The sequence below is a fragment of the Mesoplodon mirus genome, assembly GCF_964341445.2.
Source record: "Mesoplodon mirus genome assembly, chromosome: 1".
Lineage (NCBI taxonomy): Eukaryota > Metazoa > Chordata > Mammalia > Artiodactyla > Ziphiidae > Mesoplodon > Mesoplodon mirus.
Genome location: NC_138976.1, coordinates 75,221,802 through 75,245,370, shown reverse-complemented (window position 1 = coordinate 75,245,370; position 23,569 = coordinate 75,221,802). Strand labels below are relative to the sequence as shown.

General features: G+C 43.3%; 1 protein-coding gene across 1 annotated transcript in view; it reads left to right on the top strand.

Annotated features, from left to right (window-relative positions):
- DMRT1 (doublesex and mab-3 related transcription factor 1) overlaps positions 1-23,569 on the top strand; it is a gene marked incomplete at both ends in the record, with an annotated part of 100,870 nt that overhangs the window by 60,606 nt on the left and 16,695 nt on the right. The gene's annotated exons all lie outside the window — the stretch shown is intronic.

Sequence of the window (23,569 nt, the reverse complement as noted above, 5' to 3'; positions counted from 1 at the left end):
TTTTCTGAACACCCGGAGTGATAAGAATAAGATAGAGACTACCATCAGAAGCCAAAAATGTATTTTCTGGAGGATCAACATGTAATATCAGGGGCCCTTTAAATGTGGTTCAAGTCCTGATATTTTTGGTGAAATGAATCTCTGTATATCGAAGAATCGTTTTCCAAAACTTTTCCAATTTAAAATTGAAGGTGTATTCGTCTTTTGTGGGAGGAAATAACATAATAAAACATTTTTGAATATAATAGATCTCAGAGTTTATGCAGTAGCAATGCAAATAACTCTGATATAATGGCTTTAAAATAAAAAATGACTGTTTAATGAACCAGAGCACTTTGAAATACACAATTCCCCAACTTCAATTTTAACTTTCTCCCTAATGTTTACACTGTGATGATAGGCTGGTCTTTTATGGCTGCTGTGTTTCCAGGCCCTGTTTTTAAGTTCTTTGTATTTAAGCATCATCTTTTGATCTAGGAAAGTGAGAAGCATACACAGTTGAGGCAGTAAGTAGAAATCAGGGCAATAGTGAGTGAGTTGGTAGAGAAATCGACTACTAGAACTGACTCTACTAGACAAAAGAAGCTGGTTTTCTCAATAACGTGATTCTCTATAAAGAACTGGCTTCCTGGTGAAACAAGTGCTTAGAGAGTGAGAATCAGAACCATGCTTTGATTTCCAAATTCAGAACAGTGAAGTCTAAAAAAGCTTTATTTACCATACTAAAATAAAACAAAGGATTTTGTTAATATGGAATACATAGGTCGAGGGAACCTGACCAGTTTGAACTATAGAGAGACTGAAGTACACATTATTGATTGCACTTTGACCCATTAATAATCACTTTTTGTCAGGAGTGGACAAACACAATTCTTTATGTAAATATTCATACCGTATAATGTTTGCCCATGTGGTCCTTCTTTCATACTGCCTTTGATTCTATATATTTATGTGAATTATAAGCTCCTTAAGGACAGAGAACACATTTTATGTACCTTTTTAGCTGCTATGATGCCTATTTGTTTTTCATCAGCTGAGTGAATGAATGAAGGAGTGAATGAACAAAGGAATAAATGAGTCAGGTATGATTTTTAAGTAAGCTTGATCTATAAGAAAACGATCCCGAAAGGTCACAATCCTAACTCATCGTCCCATGGAGCCAGAGTTTAGGGATGGAGCAGTTAAAAAGACATTTGCTCATACAGAAAATTAGGACTGAAACTTACTTTCAGGAAGAAATTGCCTGAGCTCCTTGCTCTAGGAATAGTGGAATATTTTTAGAAGCATTGGCATTCTTGAGACAGAGGTGTAAATTCAGAGCAAGGCAGTACCACAAAAAGATAAGAGGAAATTTACTAGAGCAGACAGGAAGGAGTTTGGAGAGGAGCAATAGGCATTTGAATTTATGGCAGAAAAGGAAAAGGCTCAGAAGGAGAGAGGTTACAGTCCAGGAGAAAAAAAGACCAGCTGCCCCAGTGTCCATGGTGAGAGACTGGGTGAATAACACCTAGGATTTCCTAAAACTGTTCAGGTGATATGTACGTTTGAAAGAGTGTGTTTGAAAGTGTGGTGTGAGGAGACCTCAGGCTCAACCTTCTGATACTTCTCTAACTCACTTCAGACATGAGGGAGTGAGCTGGGAAGAAATATAGTGGAATCTCAGTAATATCTACTTTGGAATTGCCATGGAGAAGGAGAATATGGATTAATAGGAAATCCAAACCTTAGCTTATTTTTTAAAGAAATGCGGCTTTACGGCTTCCAAATATATGGTGTCTTGGGCTCCTACATTGCATGACATTTTTACAGAGCAGGTGGGAAGGGATGGGGAAAGAGAAAGTTGGGGGTCAATAGGAACACCTCAGGATCATCTCCTGGGGCATTGGATCCTCATTTTTATTATCAATATCGACACAAGTGGGGGCCATTTAGACCCTCTGGTAAATGGGGCTGAGGCTAGTGGCAGGATGCGGGGAGGGGGAGGGGGGCATAAGTATAGTCATTTGTGAGAAGGTGGTAGAGGCTGGCTGATAACCAGTTACATTTATCAGTTCTATCAAGTTTGAGTTGAGGTCCTTTGGTTGGTTGCATTAATAAATAAGTTACAATTTGTAAATAGTATATCAGTTATTTTAGGTGGGGATTTGTAAGTAAGTTGAAAAACAGTTTTTTCAGTAGGTTTAATGTTTTTGTTAAAGTCTTATTTAAGTACAAATTTGTCTATTAAATTCATTTTTCTTCAGTTTCTTTAAAGATAAACCGTTCTTTACCATCCAAAGAAATGAGTCCAAGTTCAAGGTTTTCCTCTGGTTTTGCTGAAGATTGCAACATGAAAATAGAATGTAGAGGGAAAAAGGATTACAGGGAAAGTTTTCCTTTTGCTGTGTTGCTACTGTTTAATGTTTTTCTTTGTAAAAAGGCTAGGAGCCATTCTCTCACTTTTTTTTTATGTCTTGAAAAGTGTTAGGACATAGATCAGAGATGATGGGGCCTGGTTGTGTAAGACTTTGTGAGCCACTGCAAGCACTTTGGCTCTTATCTCAAGTAGGTGGGAAGCCACTGGAGGGTTTCCAGCAAAGGGGTGACATGTCTGCTTGTGGTTTTTAAAGATCACTCTGGCTGCTGTTTAGGAATAGACTGTAGGGGTGCAAGGCGGAGGCAGGGAGACCAGTTAGGAGGCTGTGGCCATAATGCTTGCAAAAGATGGCAGTGGCTTAGTCGGGGTGGGGGGAGTGATGACAGTGTGAGAGGGTTGAATTCTAGATAACATTTGGAAGATAGAACCAAAAAGATTTGGTGATGAATTTGGGATGGGATGGAAAGGGAGGAGTGAAGGATGACTCCATCATTTTTGATCTGATCAAGTAGAAACATGGAGTTTCCACTTATTCAGGTAAAGAAGACCATGAGAAAAACAGGTTTGCAGGAATTGGGAGTTTAATTTTGCATGTGTTAAGCGTGAGATGTACGTGAGCCATCCAGGTGGATCGTCAAGTAGGAATTGGATGTACGGAGTCTGAAGTTGAGGGGCGATTTCCCTGCTGGAAATAGAAACTTGAGCATTCAGTGTGTAGATGTCATTTGAAGTTAATATGGTGTCATCACCTGGAGAGGTGAGTATACACGGAGAAGAATAAAGGACCAAGGATTGAGCACTGAGGCCTTCTAATGTTGAGAAGTTTGGTAGATGAGGAGGACCAGCAGGGGAGAGTCAGGTAGGTACCTTCTCCTACCCATGAGGTAGGAAGAAAACTAAGGAAGGCAAGTAAAGAAAGCATTTCAATGAACTGAGCCAAATAATGCTGATAGGTCAGATGAGATGAGGACTGGAGTTGACCATGGGCTGTTGAAAGGTGGAAATGATCAGCGGCTTGATGAGTGGCCCTTGTCAGGGGGAGGTGGGGACCATACCCTGACTTCTCTCCATGTGGGAGAGAAGCACTGGGGCAGTGAGTGTAGACAGCTCTTGAAGGGGTCTTGCTGTAAGGGGAGTAACGAAGTGGAGCAGTACCTGGAGGAGGGGGTGAGTTCAAGGAAGCTCCTTTCCTCTTCTTTAAAGAAGGGGGTTATTATAACAGGTTATTATAAAGATTAGCTGATGTGTGAACATAATTGTGTGGGAACATAATTGTCAGGACGATAGCATGTCTCTGAGTAAGCGAGGTGGGGTGGGATCCCCTAGGGCACCCCTTGTAGGGCAGTGGTCCCCAGAGTGGGGCTGTGCATGCTTTGTTACTGGTCTAAGAGGAGGTAAGCAAAGGGATTAAGAGTAAACAGCAATCTGACAGAGCAATTCTATGTTGAATCAATTAAAAAAATTGAGGCTTGTAATTTTTGTCTTTCACTTTCCTAGTAATTCATTTTTATATTGAAGTAAAACCCACGTGACATAAAATTAACCATTAACTGTTTTAAAGTGTACAATTCAGTGGCATTTTAGTAGGTCACAGTGTTGGGCAGCCATCACCTCTATCTAGTTCCAAGTCATTTCCATCACCCCACAAGGAAACCCCATACCCGTGAAGCAGTCACTTTCCATTCTCCCTTCCACCAGCCCCTGGTAACCACTAATCTGCTCTCTTGTTTCGATGGATTTGCCTATTGTAGATGTTTTGTGTAAATGGAATCATATAATATGTGGCCTTTTGGACTGTCTTCTTTCAGTTAGCATAATATTTTCAAGGTTCATACAAGTTGTAGCATGTAATCAGTACTTCGTGCCTTATTATAGCCTAATACGGTTGCATGTGTGGATATACATTTTGTTTATCTGTTCATTAGTTGATGGACATTTGGGTTCTTCCACCCTCTTTTGACATTGTTAATTGTACTACTATGAACATTAATGTACTAGTCTTTGTTTCAATACCTGTTTTTAGTTCTTCTGGGGTATACTTAGGAGTGGAATTGCTGGATCATATGGTAATTCTGTGTTTAACTTTTTGAAGAGCCTCCAAACTGTTACTCACAGTGGCTGTACCATTTTACATTCCACTACAGTGTATGAGCGTTCCAGTTTCTCTAGCCAACACTTGTTATTTTCCATTTTTTGGATTATGATTCTAGTAATTCATTTTTATTGTATTTTATAAAAGCATCAGACTGTGGTGGACTGGAAACTGAAAAAAAATTTAAACAAAACAGGCCCTTCCTTGCAGATAGTTTGAGAAACACTGACCTAGTGCCCAAGTGGAAGGCTGGTTTATGTGTGAGTGTGGCCAGGTCATCGTAACAGTTGCAGATTTTTCCGGAAGTGGTGGTAGGAGCATTCTGGAAATGATGCTTCCTCAACTTGGGATAAGGAGGCAGATTGCACAGCAACACCTCTGTGTCAGTAGATGCACACATGTCTACAGGTAGGTGGCATTTCATATCTGTAAATAGGCATTTTCTCTACAGGTGAATTCTTGAATAAGTTCTCGGAGTATATGTAGCTGGACAACACTTGCAAAGAGGTTTAGATTTAAAATGGTAAAGGTGAACATGCTTAGGTCTTTTTGTCTATTTATAATGTTTTGTGATCTCAGTTTGAAAGTTAGAAATGGTGCATCCTGTTTCTTCTGGATCTTTGGCCGCTTCCAGTTCAGATAAGTGGCAGGCTCCTGTGCAAACTCACCCTTCCTTTACATTCAAACTCTGCTTTTTTTTTTTTTTTTACAGTACACGGGCCTCTCACTGTTGTGGCCTCTCCCGTTGCGGAGCACAGGCTCCGGACGCGCAGGCTCAGCGGCCATGGCTCACGGGCCCAGCCACTCCGCGGCATGTGGGATCCTCCCGGACCGGGGCACGAACCCGTGTCCCCTGCATTGGCAGGCAGACTCTTAGCCACTGTGCCACCAGGGAAGCCCCAAACTCTGCTTTTTTTAGGAGACAGAAACACACATTTGGATGCTTATTACCTATCACGAGCTGTTTACGCATTAGTCATCTGACACACGTAGGATGTGAGCAGCTCTGAGGCCAGGTGCAGAGCGTTTACATTTTACCCAGAGGTCAGATGGCAAGGTCAGCAGAAGGGTCTCCCTGAGTTGAAGCCCTCATGTTCCTCTGTGATGTCTGGGCAGCTTGTAGAGGCCTCTGTGTTCCCAAATAAGATTTTATGAATGCATTCAGCATTGGCAATTTTGTAGGCTGATGAATCTAGAAGTGCCTGATTTCACTGATGGCATATGCTACCTTCCCCACGGTTGTCATGACTAAATGCAAAGTGGTTGAGCTTTCACCCACGGAATGGACTTGCTTAATGCTGGGCGTTAGAGTTGGATTTTAGCAAAAGATGATGAGGTCGAACCTCCCAGTTTTGCAGGTGAGAACAGTGAGGTTATGCTGCCTGTTGGAAGCACCCTCAGGTCTGCTCACTCATGATCCAGGACCCCAAAGCTGCCTTTAATGTGAGGTGATGTGATAGCTGTCCTGAGCAGCTGCGGGGCAGGGGTAGGAAAGGGGTAGCTCTGTGCTCAGCACCTGAATGGGAGCCACGACTGAGCAGCTGTAGCCTTGAGGGTTTCAGGCTCTTCTCTGGGAGCCTGAGTCTTCTCACTTGTTAAAGAAGTGGGAGGAGCTGGGCCCTGTCGAGCCCACACAGGTGTTGTGAGGATGAGCTCTCGTCCTGGGTGTAAACAAGCTCTTTAAATCACACATGCAACAAGGGAGGCAGGGTGATCTTCTTCCTTCCACCATTCCTTTCTGCAAGGGTTGTGTTGATGTTTCAGGCAGTTCTTGTCAGGGAGAAAGCTCTTCTGGAAATGTTTTAGTCTTGCTCAGACAGGCGGGAGAGCAGGCCAAGGAATCTGAGGGCTGCTTCTGTTGTGTATGTTCTGCTTTGAATTGTATGGCAAGCCTGTAGGAGAGAAGAACATTGACCCCTTGCTTTCCCTGCTTTTTAAAGAAAGGTGAATGGTTTTTTATGCAACAGTTAGAAAATGTTGAGTTCAAGCTTTGGCGCTTTAGGAAATGACTTATCTTTTGCTGAATTTCAAAGAAAAGAGCACTTGGCTGGTAAACCTTTTTTTTTTTTTTTTTTTTTTTTTTTGCGGTACACGGGCCTCTCACTGTTGCGGCCTCTCCCATTGCGGAGCACAGTCTCCGGACGCACAGGCTCAGCGGCCATGGCTCATGGGCCCAGCCGCTCCGCAGCATGTGGGATCTTCCCAGACCGGGGCACGAACCCGTGTCCCCTGCATTGGCTGGTGGACTCTTAACCACTGAGCCACCAGGGAAGCCCTATGTGACCTTTTTATTCTCAGCTTTAGCTTTGAACAGAGAGGTAAGTGCACCATTCATTGGCAGTGACTGTGGAGGCCGATGCTTGCAAAGGAATGGACCCCCCAGGAGGGAAGATCTGGCTCAGATCCCCAGCTCTGGGCTGGATTGTAAGATACTTGTTTAATCTCTTAGAGCTTTAGATCCCTCACCTGGAAGGTTGAAAAAGGTAATAAGAGCTTTATCTATTTTTATATATGGCTCACAAAAAAATTATGTGAAAGCATGGCAGCAGCTATCAACTCCCTTAATCTCACGTGAAGACCCATCACCATGTCTTATATATCTTTTGATTTCACCAAGTGCCTGGCACTGGGCCGTACAAGTGAAAGTGATCACAGTCATCAAGGAGGCTGTGTTTTTAGCCCTACAGGGACCCTGCTTGAAATGAACCATATGTGTATTGTGATTCTTGAAATTGGCTAGACATGATGGTCTGCTGAGTGAGGAACATGAAGCACACTAAGTTTAAGCATATAATAAACATGGAGAAATGGCAGCTTTGAAGACTTATTTTTAATATATCACATATACAATATGTTTCAAGAGAAACAACCAGGGAAGAGGAATATATAAGGACACCAGCACGTCCCTTTATACCTAAAGAATAGTATAGAAGGCAAGCTGAAATGCCGTTGGATGAGGACACACAGGCTTCTGTCTTCAAACTTTTTTTCTCCCTCCACGAAAAGAGAGAGAGCTGATGGGGCTCTAATATGTCCTCTGTGTAACATGCTGCCTTTTGACAAGGCCACCATCAGTCTAGAAATAGCAGGCACTTCCCAGGGCCTACCTGAAGGATGTCAGACTCACTCATGGAAGGAAGAAGTTCACTCACTGCAGCACTTCAGCAAGAATTACCAGGGTGTGTTCTCACACGTGAAGGGCGGGGATCTCATTCATTCGTCTCTGTCGTCTTCCAGGTGCCTAGCATGACACCATGTTCTCAGGGGACTCCTGGGATGTTTCATGGTTTCTTGTATGAATAAGAAACTGGCCTCTGGATTCTTTCTGCTGGTGCCTCCCTGGCCCAGAGTTAGGCATTCTGATAAAGCACTTGATGAAATAAATTGGTCATGGAAAAACGTGGGGTGCAAACCCCAGGCAGCAACGTATCCTGGATTTATATCATGTAGAATCTTCCCTTTGAAAAGCTCGAATTTTAAAGACTTAAATCTTTGCCTATGACAGGTTTTTTTGTTTGTTTGTTTGTTTGTTTTGCGGTACGCAGGCCTCTCACCATTGTGGCCTCTCTCGTTGCGGAGCACAGGCTCCGGACGCGCAGGCTCAGCGGCCATGGCTCACAGGCCCAGCCGCTCCGTGGCATGTGGGATCTTCCTGGACCGGGGCACGAACCCGTGTCCCCTGCATCGGCAAGCGGACTCCCAACCACTGCGCCACCAGGGAAGCCCTATGATGGGTTTTTGATTGATAACACAGCCCTGCATGAGAAGTCAGGAGAAGCTTGATCACTGTTCTCGCTAAGAGAGCCTGGGTGGAGTTGCAGGCAGGATGCCGTGTCATCTCTGAGCCTGTTTCTAGAGTTGAGGAAGAGGAGCCAGTGTAGGAGCTCAGGTCTTTGAACTGCTTCCCTGGTGTTCCTTCTGCTGGTAAATCCTGTGGTTTCTTCTTCCCTCCCTTTCCTTTTCCTTTTCTCACAAACACGTACTTCACACAGTGTGTAAGACAATGCCCTGTGCGTATTGTGGGGATAGCTCATTTAAGTCTTGTAATCATAGTATTATCTGCATTTTGCACATGAGGACACTGAGGCATGGAGACAATGCCTGTGAAGTAGGGAAGAGAAGGGGGTCCTCATTTCCACATGGCAGGTGGAAAAGCTGAGAACACAGTGATGACTTAGCTGGTCAAAAAACCCCAAAAGCAGCCTTAAAAAATCCACAGGGTATCAGGTGTGGTATTTACATTATACTATTCCCCAAGCTAAATGTAAACTTTAAAACACGTTTATGACTTGATTGACATGGTAAAGTCACTGTTTAATTTTGTGGTGATATCTGAATTTTCTTTTTATTTAACAGGAGGGAGTAAAGTGCAAGTGTAATATTTGACAAAGGCAGACATTGCAAAATTAAATGACTAGTTATTAGCTTTGAAACTAAAAGTGCAAATCGAAATGAAACCACTTTTTAAGTTTTTTTTTCCCTCCATAGACATGGTTGTTATTTTAAAATTAGTGTCAATAAAAGGCCTGTTGAATTTCCCCAGATAATTTTTGAGAGAGACAGTATTTTACATTCTACCTAGTCTGTCAGTGGCTTATCATGAGGTTGCTTTTACATCTTTAACTTGTTCTTGAAAGACAGGGCACCTTTGCCGGCGTTTTCCTTTGGGCTAAAGATTGCAGTCAGGAGGGGACACGGAAAGGGCAGAGCTCTGGAAAGCACACTTTTAGGAACTCCCAAGTGTCCTGACACAACCAGGTTGAACACAGTGACTAGACACTGCTGGCCTGTGTTTTCGGGGCTAATTTTATCTTGATGGGATGCAGGTGTGACGTTAGGCCCCCCCTACCCACCTGCTCAGTGGAGGAAACCCCATCTATTGTGGACACATGATACACCATCAAGTTTGCTTATTCTGTTACTCATTCCGTGACCCCTTGTCTTTAAAAACCCTGAAGAGGCAGCAGCCACATGGGCATGAACTTGGATGGACAGCGGCCGCTCTGGGCAGAGCGTCCAACATGATCACGCGTGAGATTTCCTCGCTTGATTCTGACTTGAGCCCACAGGGCCTCGGCGGTTTTTCTCAGGCGCGGTGTGGAGTAACTCCGGAGTTTATGTTCCCTCCTTGGTTCCTCAGAGGCCCGGCCCAGGCCAAGTACAACTTGAATAACCTTCAGGAAAGCTGTGCTGTCCTTCCGTCTGCCGCTGTCTTTGAAAATTGCCTTCAGAGTTAGTGAGCGGGAACAGTTAAGATTTACAAACAAGGATGAAGCTTGTCATGCATCTTTCACCATCCATCATCCAGGTGCCGTGCCTGGGCGGTGAAGTGTTCTTCATAAAAACCAGCTCAGTGTGAAATACACCTCGCTGCAGTGTTTACTGCTCTGAAGCTCGTCAGCGGCCCTTTATAGTAAATCCAGATTGCGATGTGACATTACAGTATATCATTGCCCGGCGCAGCGGGGTTTACACTGAGAATGAGTGCAGTGCACACCAGATGAGGTGTCCAAACTGAGTTATGTCAGAATTTGGCTGTTATATGGGGATAGCTTTTGTTTTCCGAGCACTGAAAGTTAGCTTTATATGTATTTATATCTATATATAGGCCTATACTTCCCATCTTGCACATATACATGGGTATACAATATATGCTGGGGTCAGGTTCCAACTGGGCTTCTGTGTAAAGAATGGTGGCCAGCTTTTATGTCCCTTCCAACTGCTATTCAGATGGAAAATTGGCATCAACGGAATCTTTTGGGGGAACTAGAGTAGGTGGTTATTTCATCATAGAAGTGGGTTTGATTTTGCTGTGTGTAAAGTGGTCATATTTACCATTCTTTCTTACAAAAAAAAGGGCCCCTCTTTCCTGGGATTACTGTGGTACTGGAATGATCCCTTGGCAGGAGGGCAAAGAGAAGAAACCCTATAGGCTGTCCTCACCTGCTCTCGAGCACCTGGCCTGTTGAGCTGAATACATGCACTTGGGGGGAGGGCTCAAAAGTCAGTTGCTTATTTATTATTTTTTTAGTGGGTGTCAAAAGCCTAGTGCTGCCTCTGTTATCTTGAAAGATGCTGCTTCTAAGAGAAGATTGATGGTGTTTTAGCTTAAATCGGCAAAAAAAAAGAATACACTGAGTTTATTGCGTGATCAGGTTTATTTACATTCAGCCTAAAAGTGCCGATATTAAAAATGAGCTCCATTAAAAAAATAATATTCAGAGATAACAGCAGGCCCTGCAATCCCATGATCATCTTCTTAACACACATATTTTTAAATTCTCTTTTCAGTGTAGCAGGGTTGTTTGTGGTCTTCACACATTTGGCACTGCACAGAATCCAGGATCTGTCCCCCGTTTACACCAAGTCTAGGGTAGGGGTTCCCCCCACTTTAGATGCAGAGGTGAATATATAGCCTTCCCGCCAGCGCCCTCAGCGTCTTCTTACTGGAGATTGACTAACCGTGCCACGTCTGAGCTTTCGGAAGTGGCACAGGACACTGTTGCAGGTGTGCGGTGCTGGCCTCGGGGGGTGGGACAGGGGCCAGAAGCCTCCCATTGGCCGTGGTGCCCGAGGAGGGAGAATAGCCATTAGTCAGCCCAACGCGATCACTTCGTTAGTGTTGTAAGATCAACACAGGATGACCAGTTAAAGTTAAATGTCACATAAACCCACAAACGTTATTTTAATGTTTAATAAGCATGTTCACGGTATTTTATTATATTAAAAATTATTTGTTTCTGAAATGTAAATTTAATTCAGCACCTTGTATTTTTATTTGCTAAATCTGGCAACCCCGGGCTTCATCCAAGTCCTCTCTGAACCACCATTTTCGGGCACTGGGGTAGAAGGCGGAAATGAACAGTGGATGGAGGAGAGCAATACTTTCACTAAGCATGTTCAGCAGTTTAAGAGTTGCTTCATTTATATCTCTACAAACGTAGTACAAGAGGCAGTGCTGATCTTGCTTGGAATGGTTTCCTGTTCTGGTTGAAGCTATTCATGGGTTTCTCTGTGAAAAATTTCTGGATTATAGTTTCTCCTTGCACATGTTAACTGTATTGTGTCTTCCTCTGTTTAGGTAATTTGTAGGTGCAGACATTTCTTTTATCATATATTATAGGTTAGCTCCATTAATACAACAGCATCTAAAAGTTAACCCACTGTTGCTCAGACTGAAAATGGAAACTTACAGTTTTCGTGCATTTGGTTCAGTCGTTCCATTGTAGCTTCACCAGGCATTACAGTGACTCCTGAAGCTCTTGGGCAAGACCAGCTCCTCTGTCTCTTTCCTGAAGCCTCCCCACCCCCTACCAGGATAGGAACTGATGGCTCAGTCAATAAACAAGCAATAAATTCATTGGGTGCCAATTATGTGTCTGTGGCCCTAGCACTATGCCCAGGAGATGAAGCATGGCAGAGAACATGCTACAGTGATCCCTGAATGTTAGCAGATCTTAGGGACACAAGCCCTTCCCTTCCTGCCACAGAAGAACAGCCTGGCCTCTAAGCCTCTGCAGGGTGTGTGAGGGAGTAGCCATGTGCCCCACTGTCTTGCTTGTATTCTAGCCTTGGTTGAAGTCTCCGCCATAAACCTAAGGGAGAGTTTCCATCTCCAGTTAGAGAAGTCAGGATCACAGCCAGAGTCTGGGAAGAGGTGTTCCAAATATGCAGCCCTTGTCAGGCGTGTTTCCCCTTTGTTACTCTATGGCTATAGAGGTGGGATGGCCTTGGTTTGTTTGTTCATAACAACTTTATTGATATATAATTCACATACCATAAAGTTCACCAGTTTTAAGGTATGCAGTGCAGTGGTCTTCCGTATGTGGACTAAGTTGTGCAACCATTATCACTGTCTAGTTCCAGAATATTTCCATCATCCCCCAGTGAATCCCCATATGCAGTCATTCCTCATTTCCACCTCCGTCTCAGCCCCTGGAAACTACTATTCTACTTGCTGTCTCTATGGATTTGCCTGTTTCTTGACATTTCATATGAATGGAATCATATGATATGTAGCCTTTTTACATGTGACTTCTTTCACTTAGCATAATGTTTTCGAGGTTCATTCAAACTGAGGCTTGGAACAGGGCTTCATTCTTTTTTATGGCCAAATAAGATTTCATTATATGAAAAAGCTTGGTTTATTTTGAGTTCAAAAACTATCGCAGGGGCCAGCAAAACTATTAAGATTAAAACCCTAAGATTCTCAAGGGGAAATATGGATTTATCTCATTTTATTACGTCTTCAATACATGAATGTCTGTAACAAGCAGAACCTACTATATGAAATGAAATGACACCTATAGTTGTGGTGCCGAGGCTCCCCACATTCAGCAAGCCAGGGTGTGTGATTTTCCTGTTTTATGCTAATACTATTTACATTAGTTTGCCAGGGCTTCCATAACAACATAGCATAGGCTGGGAGGCTTAAGAAACAGAAATTCACAGTTCTGGGGTTTAGAAGTCTGAGATCAGGGTGTTGTCAGGTTTGGTTTCCAGTGAGACCCCTTTTTCTTTGGCCTTTCCTCTGTATGGTAAGAATACTAGTCCTACCAGGCTTGGACCCTACCCTTAAGACCTCATATAACCTCATTTATCTCCCTAAAGGCACTGTCTCTAAATACAGTCACATTGGAGGCTAGGGCTTCAACTTATTAATTAGGGGTGGGGCGGGGTATAACAGTTCAGTTCGTAACACTGTTGAAGAGTTTAGCGTCTCTGTATGTCTCCTCTTCTTGCTGAGGTTCTTGGGAAGTAGGAGAAGGATGCTGAGGTTGGTCGGGTGGGCCAGTGTGTATAGAATGAATGGAGTATCTTGCCTGGTCTTACTGCCAACTGTCTGGCGTTTGCTGCCCGTTCACTTACCTCCCAAGCTCTCCAACACTCCGAGCCCAGCCTGTGGCAGGCCCTCATCTGCAGGCTGGGTCCCCAAAGCACGGAGGTTTTTAGAGATGGAAAACTCCATGGTCAGGCGCACACCGCTCACCCGGACCACTTCTTTTCCAGATTGTTGCCTTTCTTTTTCTCATCCCCACTCCCCCCACCTCCCCCAAATTTGGATTCTTCTTTTTCTCTCTCTCTCTGAGTTTGGGGGAAGAATTTCCAATTTCTTGCCATCTTTGCCCTTGAAGTGCTCCATGTAACCATAAACAATTAAACCCTGATGTACTGCTACAAATTAGAATCTTTGCCACTTTTCCTGGCAAATAAAGCAGGTAAGAATTAGGGCCTTCCCCCACAGGGAAATGAATGAGAAAGCAGTGCGTTGTTTCCCAATGTTACTGTGAACTAATGCAAAGGTTACTTCACGGTAGACTTATGGTTAGCCTTCATGAGCTAGCTCATGTCCCTTACAGATCAACCAAATAGGAAAAATAATCTCTTACTTTGAAGCACTTTGACATACGTCATCTTGTTTAATTCCAACAACAGTCTTATTAGGTAACGAGCCTTTTTCCTCCTGACACCAATTCTGACACCAACTAGGTGTCCTACAATTCAGTTTTAATACTGACTGTCCAAATTTAGCCCAGACCCCATGGGTTAAGGGCTCAGTCTCCCAAGACTGCCCGCATTTCAGATGCCAACCATAAATGGGGTGATCAGGTTACCCACATTTTTGCCTGGCCCATTACAAATTTGGGAGTTCCCACAACCTCTCCTCAGGTTTGATAATTCACTAGAATGACTCACAGAACTCAGGAAAGCACTTGACTTACTATTACTATTATGGGTTTATTATAAAGGAATAGCCCAATGGCAAGGGATGCATAAGGCAGGGTATGGTGAGAGGGTGGAGAGCTTCCAAGTCGTCTTCAGGGACCCCGCCCTCCTGGCACCTTGATGTGCTCACCAGCCCGGAAGCTCTGAGAACCCCAATTGCTAATGAGTTTTTAGGGAGGTTTCATTACCAGGTATGACTGATTAAATCATTGGCAGTTGGTGATTAGCTCACTCTCCAGCCCTTTCCTCTCCCTGGAGGTTGGGGGTAAGGCTGGAAGTTCCAAACTTCTAATCAGGGCTGGGTCTTTCTGGTGCTCAGCCCCTACCCTGCGTCTGTGACTAGCCCCCATCCCGAAACCATCCAGCCTGCCAAGAGTCACCTGCTTAGAACAAAGAGGCTCCTGTCATCCTTCTCACTCAGGAAATTCCAAGGGTTTTAGGAGCTCTGTGCCAGGAACAGGGACAAAGTCCAGATATCTGTCTGTGATACCACAGGTTGGTAGAGCAGAAATCCCTGACCCTATTTGAGGGAAAAGGAAATCGCTGAATAGAGAGAACAGGTGGCAGCTGGGAGTGGAGCTGGACGGTCTTCTCTCTCTGGGACACTCTCCAACCTCAGACTGTCACACGGTATTGAAACCCTTGTCTTCAGCCTGCTGCCTTAGACCTGCACCATCTAGTACAGGAGCGACTGGGCACATAGGGCTATTCATGTTTAATTAAAATTAAAGATCCAGTTCCTCTGTTAAACTGGCCACATTTCAAGCACTCAGTAGCCATGTGGGGCTGGTGACTACCATACTGGGTAGAGCAGAAGTAGAACATTTCCATCCTCAGGCAGTTCTGTTGGACAGCACTGTCTCGGACAGTTAGGTGAAGGCTATTTTGTTGTGGACGTTTCGAGTGATAGGGTGGGTAGCACAGTGTTTAAACCTGAGACATAGGAGTACCTCAAGCTCAACAGACACCACTTTAAAAGTCTTTGGTGGGTGCATCAGCCCTTCTTCAAATGGCCTGTCAGGCTGAGGAGGACTCACTGACTTGGACTGAGGACTGATTGAACACTGGCAAGTGTTAAGTCGATCTTTGGGTCTAACTGTGGTGCACACTTTTTTTTTTTTTTTTTTTTTACTAGCAGATGGAAGTGAGTAAACTAGAACCTGGTTGGTCTCAGTCCAAGAATGATAGTACTTGCCCAGGGTGGAAAACTTGTCTTATGGTCATGGGGCAGCATGTCAGTCTTGGGCACTTGCTAATGACTGCTTACATCAAAACCAAGAGGGAAAAGTGGCATTGATCCCTCTTCAGATATAGGATTTGCAGATATTTTCCCCATTCTTTGGGTTGCGTTTTCGCTCTGTGCCTTGTGTGCTCCGATGAACAAATTTTTAATTGTGATGAAGTCCAGTTAGTATATTTTTTCTTCCGTCCTCTGTGCTTTTGGTGTCATATCTAAGAAATCATTGCCAAATCCAGTGTCATGAAGCTTTTTCCCTGTATTTTCTTCTAAGAGTTTTATAGTTTTCCCTCTAACATTGAAGGCTTTGATCTGCTTTGAGTTCATTTTTATATGTGGTGTAAGGTAAGGGTCCAACTTCGTTCTTTTGCATGTGGATATCCAGTTTTCCCAACACCATGTATTGAAAAGGCTGCCCTTTCCCCATTGAATAGTCTTGGCACCAGAAGGGGAAAATGGTGGAAGAGTCAAAGTTTGACACTTGCCTGTGGCTTTTTTCTGTGATCATCAGAGAACACTAGACATTGAATATTGAATCTGTAGCACAAGCCTACAGTTGGCAGTTGATCCACCTGGATCTCTGTGGTGAGTAGATTTCCTAGGGTTGTTTCTTACTTTGTTTACTTGTCTCTCCCTCCTATTTCAGCTGTATCTTTTTCTACTCCTTACAGTTCTGAGATAAAGGAGAATAGGATAACAAGGGAAGGGAGTCCTCCCACAGTCCAGATCATAGTAGGTAGAGCTGTGAGGGCAGAAGTGCACATAAAAGACTGGCTGATTTTCCATTCTTCTGATTGGAAGTACTAGAGTTTTTCTAATAGAAAGGGACAAATGTTAATTTTTAAAATACTCCGTTTTTAAGGGTCCTCTGAAGCTGCTTATCCATGAGAGATGGCAGAACCTCTTTGGGTGAGCCCCAGTGGCAAAGCCATGAAATACTTCCGTGTCCTGTAGGAATATTCCTAACGCAACATGTCTAGAGCTGAGAGCAGACAAGCAGAGACGGTGGATAAGGATGCCTGGCTGGCTGGCTGCAACCCAAAGTTGTCAATCACCCCTTAACGTTTACAGAAGCGAAAAGTCAATGAGTAGTTGTTTTAATTTGACACACTCTTGGGTTGAGAGAGTGTAATCGCTGGAGGGGACAGTTAAGTGGCTGTGCTCCTTGTCAGCTCGTCTGGGTCTGACTCCTGTGCTGAGCCCTTTTCTGATGAGTAATGAATTGGGTTAAATACCGGCGTAATTGCTTGCTTCCGCATACCGGTCCAGTGATGCCTTGTACTACATTTCTCTTGGCACTTGCCTGAGGCTGTTAGGGTTTATGCTGCAGAGGGTCCGTCCATTCATTTTCATGAATCAGTGTCGGTTTTTGAAAAGCAGTTGTTACAGCGCTAAGTGGACTGTAATAAATTGCACCCCCTCCAGACCCACTGGAGTAAATCAGAACTGCTTATATCCATGCAAGTGGTCTTTTGAGTGTAAATGACTTTTTGTTGACTTATCAAACTGAATGTTTGTCTCCAAGAAATGGAGGCAAATGATTTGCTCATTTTTTTAATCCTGTGAATTACACTTTGCTTCTGTTAAACCAGAGAGGAAACTCTGTGTATAGTTAGGTAGGCAAAGTGTCTCTCCACACAGTAAGTGACGTTATTCCAAAGTCATTTTCAGGGCTGGAGACACTTTATTGCAGGAAGTAAACCAACTCTGGGTGTCAACCTTGTCTCCAACCGCTACTTAAAATGTGCCAGAAATGCACTGAGCTCTGAAAAGAGCATGGTTTCTTGCCCAAGAAGTTTCCAAGCAAAGAAACTAACTTTGGGGACGTGTATTTCTCTCTTATGTACTTCGGCTGCTGAGAGGACACTGTGGACATGGCTGTATTCATTCCTTTTGCGAGTTAAAGTGACCAGAGGTCTGAGCCTCCATGGTTGGCAGGCAGACGTTACAGAGTGTGACTGTGGCGGCTCTATTATTGTGAAATCTGTTTCACATTTAGTGCTAGTTGGAAGAAATATCTCATGATTTTCTTTTTTTTTTTCCTTTGGTTGGGCCATTGTCTTCTTCCACTTACTTTCCCATGGGGCTTGCCAGGGCACCTTAATGATGTCTCAGTGACACACTAATAACCTTTTATTTGTATTATACCTTTTCTTTATGCTTAACACATACAAAACTTGCCATTTTAACCACTCCTAAGTGTAGGATTCAGTGGCAGTAATGACATTTACAGTGCCGTGCACCCACCTGAGGTTTCTCTAGGGTTGAAGGCAGTCACTGGTCTAGGAGATGGTGGAGTGGCAGGGTTGCCAAGCCCAGGGTGCCCTTCTAACCCACCCACCCCTTCACTCACCATTGCCTCACCCACAGCATTCTAGGGCTACCTCCAAGGTACCAGTGACACCCCATTCATCCCTTATGTATCTTCTCCCCAAAGAATCCTCTTTGTTTACATGATGCCTGGATCCTGACCTCACCCCTGCCCATCTTCTTTGTGACCTGGATAGTTCAGCGTCTTCCTTTCCAAAGTGACCCTGGTGCCCAGCCCTCTCTGCTCCAGGGACCACTCACCAGGCCACTGAGGACCTCTTTTTAACTGTCTGCCCGTTCTCTTGAGCTTACTCCCAAGTGGAACAATATTCCAGAAATAATCTTAACTCCCTGCCTGATCCCCACAATGTCCCTCATTCATCAAGTCCTCTTCTTTAATCAGCCAGCTCTAAACTCCTCTATCACCATGTTTTCCAAAATAAATGGCAAGAACAGGGTGATTTTTCCCTGGTCCTGCTATTTTGAAATTTGAATCTTCTCCACAAATACTGAGAAGAGTTACTTCTATTTTCTGTTGCATATTCTTTCTCCTCATTCATTCTCTGACCTTTACTTTTTTCTTTACTGGCACTCAGAGGACACCACAACTGCCTGAAGAGGGCTTTGCATTATGCTCTGTGTAACTCCTAGTTCAGTGCTTCATACAGGGTTATTGTTATTATTTTTACAAAAAACAATATAAGCTCATTGGGGAAAGATCAAATAAGATAGAAATATATTAAAACCAGAAGTTTCATAGTAAAGTTTTATAATTTCTTTCATATAGATATTACACATTTTGTATTCCTTCCCTCCCCAGTGTATGTTATGCTGATATACATTAATACCTACAAGAATGGTTATTACATTTCTGTCAAATGCCTCTTTTGGCATCTATCAAAATAACCATGTGGTTTTCTCTTTATAATGTAGTAAGTCACATTAATGGATTTCCTAATGTCAAACCATCCTTATATCCCTGGAATAAATCTTACTTGGTCATGAGGCATTATCTTTTTAATACATTTCAGGATTCAGTTTACCTGTATTTATTTAGGACTTTTATATTTATACTCATAAGTGAGTTTGGCCTTTTTTCCTATTTCGTGGTATCTTTATCATGTTTTTTGTCTCATGGTTATAAGCTCATAGGATGAAACAGAAGTTGTTCATCTTTATTCTCTGAAGAAGTTTAAATGACATAGGAATAATTATATCTTTGTGTTTGAATGAAATTACTCATAAAACCATCTAGGCTTGGGTCTTTTTCAAAATGGGGAATGTCTTGATTAACTCTTCTCTTTCTTTTATGGTAATCTATTGGTATCTAATGAACTCTTTTCCTCACTTAATGTTGGCAGTTTTCTTTCTTTGGAGAGAACTATACATTTCACTTTTATTTTCAAACAGTGATATAAAATTGCTATAACTGTGGTTGGAACACTATACCTGTGGTTATATCCACTTTCTCATGTTTAATGCTTTTCTCTCTGTATGCTTATTTTCTGTGTTCATTGTTAGATTTTCCCAAAGGTTGGTTTGTTTTATTGGTCATTTCATATCGCCATCATATGAGTTTGTTTGTTCATGTATAGATTTTTTTTTTTTTCTTTTTGCAGTACGTGGGCCTCTCACTGTTGTGGCCTCTCCTGTTGCGGAGCACAGGCTCTGGACGCGCAGGCTCAGCGACCATGGCTCACGGGCCCAGCCGCTCCGCAGCATGTGGGATCTTCCCGGACTGGGGCACGAACCCATGTCCCCTGCATCGGCAGGCGGACTCTCAACCACTGTGCCACCAGGGAAGCCCTGCACATGCCTCTTTTGAGAAAAAACAATTTGATAAATAACATGGTAAAATAATATTGATTTTATGTCTTAGTCCTCAGTATTTGAATTTTAAAAGGACATCAGTTTTTATTCTGAAGAAATGAATCTTTAATGGTGGAATTTCAGATATTTTGGTCCTTGGGTGGCAGGCATATTTTAGGGACAGGATCTCTTTTCCCCTGATTCTCAAATCACTCTTTTGTAAATAACCACCTCTTTTGTATACATGGAACCAAGTCTGCTTCAAGCACCTTGGTTGTTACTGAAGTGCTTTAAATTTGGCTTTATTCCAAATACCATATTTGTGACCCTCTTATAATATCACACACTTATAATAACATGGTATGTGTCACAAAACGTTACTATTTTATAATGTTTCAAACATAGACATTATGGTATATTTTTATTCTAGTTGTCAGTTGTTTTCTTTGGAAGGTGTATGACTACTTATTAACAAGATAATTTAGTAAACTAGTGGCCTAATGTACACACCTGAAAATGACTAACTTAACCTAAGGAATTGTCCTCTGATAGATAAAGACCTGCTGTATTAAAACAAATTGGGAATAATAATGATACCCACTGCACATTTTATCAGTGAGTTAGATCTTTTGCAAAGTAGAATTTTCAAAAATCAAAATAGTTTAATTAGTTTATATGAACAATATAACTACTGTAGTTAATGTGTGTTTTTTCTTTCATTCTAGTTTGCAGTCAGCCATTTCATACTTCCATCAAGATGAAACTTGCTATACAGCTGTCTTTTGTACTTTGTTCATCTAAAAAGTACTCTTTAAGTCAGAGATTTAAAAGAGAGTGGACAAAAATAACTTTGGAAAACTGGTTTTTAAGAACATGATTCTGAATGTACAGTTAAAATAACTTTTTTTTTTTCTTAACTGGATAGAACATTGCTGTTTTCGTTTTCTCTGTAATTCCTGACAAGGTTTATTTTTTGAACACACATGCATATTTTTCCACCAGTTGTAATCTTGGTGTGTGAACTGTGCTATGGCCTACTCTTCCCTTATCTCACTTATTTTAACAATTACATCAAGAGCTAAACTCTTAATATATGTCATTTCAGACTTTTTGCTATAAGGATATGTGTTTTTGTAGAAATACATAGTTTGCTTGACTTTTTAGCGTAAAGGGGGTCATCATAGTGAACAGATTGTTGTTCAAATCTACTTTTTTCAATCAACAGTTGGTCTTAAAGACCTTTCATGTTGGTGCATTAGATCTACTTTACTCTTTTTAACTGGCACGTACTATTTCAAAGTTTGGAAGGATCATAGTTTATTGGTTAATTTCCTTCTTTATCGACAATCATGTTGTTTTAAATGCTGCAGTCTCCTTGTACACAGGTGCTGGTGTTTTTCTGGGGAGATGCTAGGAAGGGACATTTCAAAGAAGCCTGCATTTTAGATTGTGTTAAATACTGCCAAATTACCCCCAAGACTGGCTGCACTGGTTTACGTTCCTGGCAGCAGTGCATGAAAGTACCACTTTCTCCCAAACCTCTGCTAGTGTGATATTTGAATATATACATTGTTGTCTATCTGGTGGGTGGACAGTGGAGTCCAGTGGGTCTTATTTCCATCAGGAAGCCAGAGTACCTCTTGAGAGGCCTTGCAGTAAGGGAGGTACCCTCAGCCAGCATCTGGACAGTGCCTGAGATGCCTAGTGGCTGGACCATTTCGTCCACCACTTCTCCCTCCTCTCCCCACAAGCTGAGTACAAGAGCAGGTCACACGGGTTGCAAGACAAGCCCCTCCAGTAGTCCGTCCTCCCTAACAGCTAACTTGTGCTGAATCCCAGTCAGTCAGTCTCCCTATAAAAACACCAGCTCATATGCACAAGCAGAGGTGCTTGGAAAGACTAGCAGTTTTCATCTCTTGTAGCTGAGTTCTCCTTACTAGAGGATCTAGTCTTGGAGAAAACAGACCAAAAAACAGGAGAAGGCAATTCTGCCTGCTTTCTTGTTGACACAGCGTGGGGGACAGTTATATTTCCACTGCTGTCTCCTTTGTAAGAAAAGTTGAAGATGTGTCCTCTCTCTGTAATAGGCGTATGTCCAGGTCTCTCTGTAATAGGCGTATGTCCAGGTCTGTGAGGTCATATTGGGCAATAGTTCCGATTCACACAAAAAAGCAGTGATTGACACTCTTCTAAGGACTGGATTCATAGACTGAGCCAATCGAGATATCAAATAAATTATAGTGTTAGGAAATTCATTGTGAAAAGTTAGCCAATGATCAGATTTCAGCCAAGTCTCCCAACAAAGTCAGCGATTGATTGTGAGGCAGAGGCTGTCACATGGCACCGGAAGCTCCTCTCCTGTATCAGCACAGAGACGGAGGAGGTGAACCTCCTGTTCAGTGGCTGAATCCCAGTGACTGGGAAAATCTTAGTACATTATTGACAGAGAAAATGTTAATGTCTCCACTAGGGAAGAAAGGTCTCCATATCTTCAGGAGTGATCACTTGATACCGAACTAGTTCTGTTTTGTACTTGATTAATTCTGACTTTAAGTAGGCACTTAAGCCTTTAGAGCTTAAAAGATATGGAGATTTCAGAAGTCGTTAACACAGAGAATTTTAGTTCTGAGAGAGCAGTTTGAAGCCCCTGAGCTCAACCCCCTCATTTTATAGATGTGGAAACTGAGGCCCCAAACATGACTCGCCCAAGGGACAGTATAGTCTTACAAATTCCGTAGAATCCAGGAGTGTATTTCTGTATTGCTAACCGTCCCGATGCTCTGGCTTTAGATTTGAGCCTGAACTGGACTGTGTTAGCTTTGCTGATGGATAGGTTTTCCCGCTGGTGGCCCCGGTCAGGCCCTGTGGTGTTTCTGTTAGATGTGTCAGGAGCCCTTGATACTGCTGACCGGGAGGTGCTGGAGCTTGCTGGGGTGACTGGTTCATTTTTCACTGTCTCTATCCTGCCTTCATGGAAGGTCATAGGAGGTGGAATTGGGTAATTACTTATCTACTCTGAAAACTCTCCTGTATGGATCGGCCCAGAATTCAGCCCTCTTGTGCCCCTTTGTGCTTAGTGAACGGGAGGCCTATGGGACGGATCCACCTTGGAGCCCACCTACACCCTGCTGTCCTTCCTCCAGGTGTGCACTTTGCTGAGCTCGTCATCATTATCTTGAATCAGATGAAGGGAAAAGTAACACTTCTATATTAGTAGGGGTCTTCTGTGCCCCTTTCTTCTCCTCTTCTCAGGCCAATGTAACTTGGGAAAAATAAGACCCCCTTTCATAAAAAACGTTTATTTATTTATTTATTTATTTGGCCACGTCGGGTCTTAGTTGCAGCACATGGGATCTTCACTGCGACACTGGGATCTTTAGTTGCGGCATGTGGGATCTTTAGTTGCAGCATGCGGGATCTTGAGTTGCAGCATGAGGGATCTGGTTCTCTGACCAGGGACCGAACCTGGTCCCCCTGCCTTGGGAGCATGGAGTCTTAGCCACTGGACCACCAAGGAAGTCCCTAAGACCCCCCCCCTTTTTTTTTAAGAAGATGTTGGGAGTAGGAGTTTATTTATTAATTTAATTTATTTTTGCTGTGTTGGGTCTTCGTTTCTGTGCGAGTGCTTTCTCTAGTTGTGGCAAGCGGGGGCCACTCTTCATCGCGGTGCACGGGCCTCTCACTATCGCGACCTCTCTTGCTGTGGAGCACAAGCTCCAGACGCGCAGGCTCAGTAGTTGTGGCTCACGGGCCTAGTTGCTCCGTGGCATGTGGGATCCTCCCAGACCAGGGCTGGAACCCGTGTCCCCTGCATTAGCAGGCAGATTCTCAACCACTGCGCCACTAGGGAAGCCCTCTAAAACCCCTTTTCTTGATATCACTCTTTTTGGTATCTGGGTATCTGGTTGCTCTCAAATTCCCAGATCCTATGGTTCTGTTTCCGACTCTCCTACCAGAGGCCTGGGGGTCTTGGTAGAAGTCAGCATCCCCCCACGGCCCCTGGCATCCTCCCTGCTGGCCCAGGAGGGAGGCCCTCCTC